The sequence below is a fragment of the Mirounga leonina genome, unplaced genomic scaffold (genome assembly GCF_011800145.1).
Source record: "Mirounga leonina isolate KUSES-001 unplaced genomic scaffold, KU_Mleo_1.0 Mir_127, whole genome shotgun sequence".
Classification (NCBI taxonomy): domain Eukaryota; kingdom Metazoa; phylum Chordata; class Mammalia; order Carnivora; family Phocidae; genus Mirounga; species Mirounga leonina.
This window is the reverse complement of record NW_023270316.1, coordinates 30,304,819-30,310,818: the sequence shown is the minus strand read 5'-3', so window position 1 is coordinate 30,310,818 and position 6,000 is coordinate 30,304,819. Positions and strand designations below refer to the sequence as shown.

At 39.1% G+C, this 6,000-nt stretch overlaps 1 protein-coding gene across 1 annotated transcript in view; it reads right to left on the bottom strand.

Annotated features, from left to right (window-relative positions):
- Window positions 1-467: 467 nt before the first annotated feature.
- The window catches only part of LOC118009326 (glyoxalase ElbB-like), a 55,738-nt gene continuing 50,205 nt past the window's right edge, over window positions 468-6,000 (bottom strand). The window contains exon 2 of the transcript XR_004678883.1: window positions 468-1,899. The gene's annotated coding sequence lies outside the window, so the exon portion shown is untranslated. The remainder of the gene's footprint in view (window positions 1,900-6,000) is intronic.

The following is a 6,000-nucleotide window of genomic DNA, read 5'->3' as shown; positions in this document are numbered from 1 at the left end:
ATTACATCACTGGTGTTTCCTAAGAACTTGAAGGCCTTGGTTTCAGACTGTGGGACTTCACCCGGAGGTTAACGATGAATGAGTTACCACATTCTATTCCAGTGCCCCACTGTTTTGAGGGCTTTCGTATTGTCAGCTTCACCTGATTATCACCACCGGGTCGGCAAGTGTCATTCAACAGTGTCCCAGATGCGGAAGGAAGCTCAGAAAGGTTAGATGACTTCCACTGCCCCCAGGCGGCAACAGAATGCAAACGGTGCCTCTCAGGGAGCTGGATGCAAGGCAGGGATGCCGACAGAGGCTTCGTGCGTGACTCGGCATTCAGTGCTCTTCCAGCTTTTCAGCAGCCCTGTCAAATCTACTCAATTTCATGCTCCACATGAGGATTGTCATTCAAAATAATCACCTTGGAGAGTATATGCTTATTTGGGAAATGTCAGAATCGCTCACCATTTTTGGCATATCTGTTAGGAATTTTCTTCAGAGCCAGTTTACACAAGAACATCATTGCGTTACTGTATACATATGCCAAATTTGGGGTCGATCTCTTTACAAGGCTATAAAGCAAGGCACCTCACTGCAGGACAGACCCACGTGTCTGAGAATAAATTAGGACAAAACCAGTTTTCATGAGCGTGAATCCAAGGTGACGATTATCAGGTATTCACCTTTTGACACTGGGCTTTAAGGATCTCATCCCCGGAGTTCTCTATATGCTGAATAGTATTGAGGTTAGGTTTTGCAGAAAGAAGAAGGGCTGATTCAACCGCAGAGATTTTAATATGTGGTTCCAGGAAGTCTGCATTTTTCACTGTGAGGTTTGGACAAGAAGCCAAGCCACTGGCTAGACTGTAATGGGCAACTTCTTATATAATTGTAAGATCATTTGTTTGATATAATTAAGTGAGGGGAGGGACCTTTCCCTAATTTGCTTTCCAGTTACTGCGGAAATATGCATGATATTTCACAGTAAGGAAATGGCCTCAAACTCTACAAAACTTTAAATTGATATTGCCCATTATGATTTATGTTTAGAAAATAGGTTTCTTTTCCTCAAGTATATGAAAAATCATACACTTTGGAGTTGGATGAACCTGTACGCTTCTCCTGGCTTTGTTATTTAAAATGTAAGATTTGGGGCAAAATTATTTAAATATTGTGAACTTCAGCTCTTTATCTTAAAATAGAGCAAAAATGCCAGACTCTTGTGAGATTAAATATGATAGAAAGCACTGCATTTCACAGTGTCTGGCACATAATGGGCACATCATAAACATCAGTTGCTGCTGACACCTTCCTGTTCCTGTCTCCATCCCGCTTCTATAATCCCAACAGTTCCTGGCTAAATGTGCTCACCTCGAGAGTTTTATTACTTTGTCTCTTGGCTGACCTCTCTAGTAGTATTAGTAGTGTCTAAAATGGGCAAGGTAAATGGCATTTCATCTGCTGTTCCCTCTTCTTCCCAGAAGTCAGTCATTTCCAACATAAATTTGCTCTCTGGTTCAAGGATTTAGTCAAAATCTAGGCAGTTTGGAACTTTCAGTTTCAGGGCTTGTCATCCCAGACTTTGCAACTCAGGTGAACAATTAATAAAATAGCTTAGTTTTATTCCGAACTAGAAGTTCAGCCACTGGCAACACCTGGGAGGAAGAGTCTAGGTAGCGGTGGGCAGAGGTAAGGTGGCATAAAGGGAGTCTAAGGAAACTCCAGGTGTCCTGAAAATCCAAAGACGGTGACTTCCTCTCTGTGCCCAACCCAGAAGCCTAAGCCCGGAAGTGATGAAGAACCAGGCCTAAAGAGGGCAGGGCAGCAAGAGTACCAATTCAAATGGCACCTATGGTGTTTCCCTGCAGCGCCCATGGTATGGCGGACCCACAAGAGGCAAAACACGTGTGTACCCTGTAAAGGAAACTGAAGTTTTACATCGATTGTAGCAGACATTACTGGAAGAGATATCAACAATGTAACAGAAGTTACATTGCATTCTTTACATTGCATTCAACATCCCTTTAAATATTTATAAAGTGATCTTGTTGGAAGCCACAGTAGCTCCAGAGGTCAATGGCCCATGAGAATCTGCACAATATCAGAAAGACTGGCCACCAGGGGGGCCGTTGGGAGTTTCATGTGTCACACAGGAACACTATAGAGAGGGAAGATACCTTCCTGTGTCAGTCAGCGCGCTCCAAAAGAAAAGAACCAATAGGATGGATGTCTAGATCTATGTATCTATATCTAAATATCTATCATTCGAAAGATAAAGAAAACGATTGATTTTAATGAATTAGCTCACATGATTATGAGGGCTGGTAAGCCCCAAATTTTTGTAGAGCCGGCAGCCTGGAGTCCCAAGCCTTGAGATGGAATTCCTTCTTCTTTGGGAAACCTCAGTGTTTGGTTCTTTGACCTTCCATTGATTGGATGAGGCCCATCTACATTATGGAAGATAATCTCCTTTACTTAAAACCGAATAATTGTACATGTTAATCACATCTTCAAAACACCTTTGCAGCAACGCTGGACCAGTGTTTGACTAAACAACTGGACACCATAGGCTAGCCAAGTTGACACAAAAAATGAACCACCACACCTTCCAAATAGTGTCATAGTACGTGAAACTGAGCTTCTTTTGAAGAAAGATGGCTGTCCATCAGCAAGAAGCCACAGCTTCATAAGCTATAAAGAACTGAAACTACAGGCATGTTAGTGAAAGAGCATCTGCAACTACAAGTTTAGCCCCCTTAGTCACTTGTTCTTATGATCAGGTGCTCTTCAGACAGACTTGTGGAGTCCAAGCTGTTTGTGAAGAGATGAGCCCCAGTGGTCTCACCGTCAGCTGTGTAGCTTAGGGACAGGAGGAAACCCTCTACTGCATTTACAGGCCATAAACCCAGGTGAAGTATGTGTGTGGATACATTGCACTGTATCTAAATGCTCATTTCTTAATGAAGATATTCTTTATTATTAATTCCTCTATTATGTATCATTTATTTATGACTCTGTTAAGGAGGCATAACGAGATCACAGGGGAAGAAAGCATTTCATAACTAATATGACAATGCCCAGTCCCCTCCAAAAATCACTTTTCACACCCACCTGTGTACCTTTCTATGTCTTCAGTCTCTAGGCTGTATATGAACAGAGTGGTGAAGGATTGACCTTTTCTACCCATGAATGAGAGACAAACAATGTTGTTCAGCCTTCCAAGGAGAGAGAAAAGATAGTTCCCAGAAAGTAAAGACTAGAAACTTGACCTCCTCCTCTAAAAAATTCCAGAATGGATTATTAAATAGATTGTTCATGGACTTTTTAGAGAGAGAACTGACCTCTGGAAACAATAACAGCTCACTTTCACTAAGTCATCTCTAACAAAACACTTTTCCTTCTTGGGCTGCATTGCTAATCTCATGCAATGTAGTAATACTGTATCACAGTATACTATATTTTTACAAGATATTTGACAGCTCAATCATAATGTCTTTTTGGACAATTTAGGGAGAGAGGCTGGATTTTAATATCAATTACATGGGCCCATTGTTGGTAACACAGGTCTATTCAAGATTGATGATGAATGGAACAATGTCAAACTGAAGAGAAAGGAGTAGAAACAAGGTTCTGTTTTAGCTGTTTTCTACTCAACTTTTATCAGCAAATTAAATGAATATGTGAGAATCATGTTAACAAAATTTATAGATGACGCATATCTTGCTGGGCTTACTAATCCAACAAATACGGAATTAACATTCAAAATCATCCACATAGGCTTCAGTAACAAAAAGAAACAAGAGAGAAAGTAATAGGGATCAATGTATATCATACAGTTGCTTAAGATGCAGCTTAGCAGAAGTTCATGTGAAAAATTATCTGGGACTCTGCATCAATTGCAAGTTCAAGAAACCAATAAGAAATAAATAAATAAAATCTTAAAAAAAAAAAAAGAAGCCAATAAGATGGAATATCTGTAACACACACACAGAGACACACCAAATACAATAGCTTTTAAAAGTTGGAAAGAACTCTAGAAATTATTCAAATCAAATCCCTCATTCTCCAGAGAAAAGCTGAACGTGCAATCAGAGAAACACAATAACTGATAGGAAAATCGGTATTTATGTCTTACTGTAGACATCACAATCGAGTTGTTTTTCTTGTCTTGATTTGCATTTCCCTGATGACTAGTGATGTTGAGCACCTTTCATATACCTTTTCATTGGCCATCTGGATGTCTTCTTTGGAAAAATATTCAATTCTTTGGCGCACTTTTTAGTCGAGTTACTTGTTTTCTTGCTATTAGGGTACAGAAGTTTCTTATGTATTTTGGATATTAAGCCCATATCGGATATATGATTTGCAAATATTTTCATCCATTCCATAGGTTGCCTTTTCATTTTGTTGATTGTTCCCTTTTCTGTGCAGAAGCTTTTTAGTTTGATATAGTCCCACCTGTCTATTTTTTCTTGTATTATCTAAATATCCATTGATGGATGAATAGATAAAGAAAATGGTATATATATAAAATGAAATGAAATGAAATATTACTCAGCCTTAGAAAAAGAAGGAAATCATGCCATTGGGACATGGATGAGCCTGGAGGACATTATGCTAAGTGAAATAAGCTAGACACAAAAGGACAAATACTACATGATATCACTTACATAGTCAAACTCATAGAAACGGAGCAGAATAGTGGTTCCTAGGGGCTGGGAGTAGGGAGGAACAGAGAGGTATTAGTCAAAGGGCACAAAGTTTGGTTATACAAGATGAATAAGTCCTCAGAGATCTACAGTACTGTATAGTGCCTATAGTTAACAATACCATGTCATGTACTCAAAATTTTGCTAAGAGTGTAGGTCTGATGTTGTGTTATCACAAATAATAATAACAATAAAGAAAGAAAAAGTTATTTCCATTGGCAAAGGTTATTCCAAAGAGTGTAAGCAAGATTTTGAGGAATCCAAAAACAATAGAACGGCAAGACTTTTTTTAGTTTAGCCGAGAATATAGTAGAATCGCCTAGAAGGGAGTACTATTTGAGGCAGCATGGCAGTGGTAGTCTTCCCAACACCAAACAGCAAAACTAGGTTCTACAGGTAGAAGTTAAAACGGAAAAGTTTGGGTTTAGCTCATGAAAACCTTTTGAACAACTGAAACCACCCATTGATGGGAAATCCCACTTCAACAAGAACTGTGTTCCCATTCCTGCAGTAGATCCAAGCTGTAGGCCCACTGAAGACAAGTGACATAAAAGGGATTCATAATTTGAGTTAAGAAGCTGCACTAGATGATATACTTCCTTTCTATTTTTTTTTTTTTTTTTAAGATTTATTTATTTGACACAGAGAGAGAGAGAGCACAAGTAGGCAGAGCGGCAGGCAGAGGGAGAGAGAGAAGCAGGCTTCCCGCCGAGCAGGGAGCCCGATGCGGGGCTCGATCCCAGGACCCCGAGACTGTGACCTGAGCTGAAGGCAGATGCTTAACCAACTGAGCCGCCCAGGCGCCCCTTCCTTTCTATTTCTAAGATTCTATCATTTCAGAGAACTGCCTCACCAACTTCTTATGCAAAAGTAAACAGGTTTTTTTTTTCTAATCTCCTCTCCCATTTTCAGGGATCAAACCGTGATTTAACACCTCTAATTTTAGAGAACTTACAATCATAATCAATAGCTAATATGTCTTATACATTCCCCATGTGCCAGGATACATGGCAAACAGTAGACCAATGATGCCTTAAATGTCCGCATACCCAGTGATTACCAGATTGGGAAAAAAAAAAAAAAAAAGGCAGAATTTTCTTCTTGTTGTTAAATCTTTGACTAAATGTGAGGCAATACTCTCATTATTATCAAATATTTCCAAAGTGTTTTATAATCATTTTTATTCATTTACTTAAATAAATCCAACCATACAAGTATAACAAGTGAACATTTACTAATAAATCTACTTTTATAAGTACATTACAGTGGAAGTAAAAACCTATTAAATAATATGGTGCCAATCCAC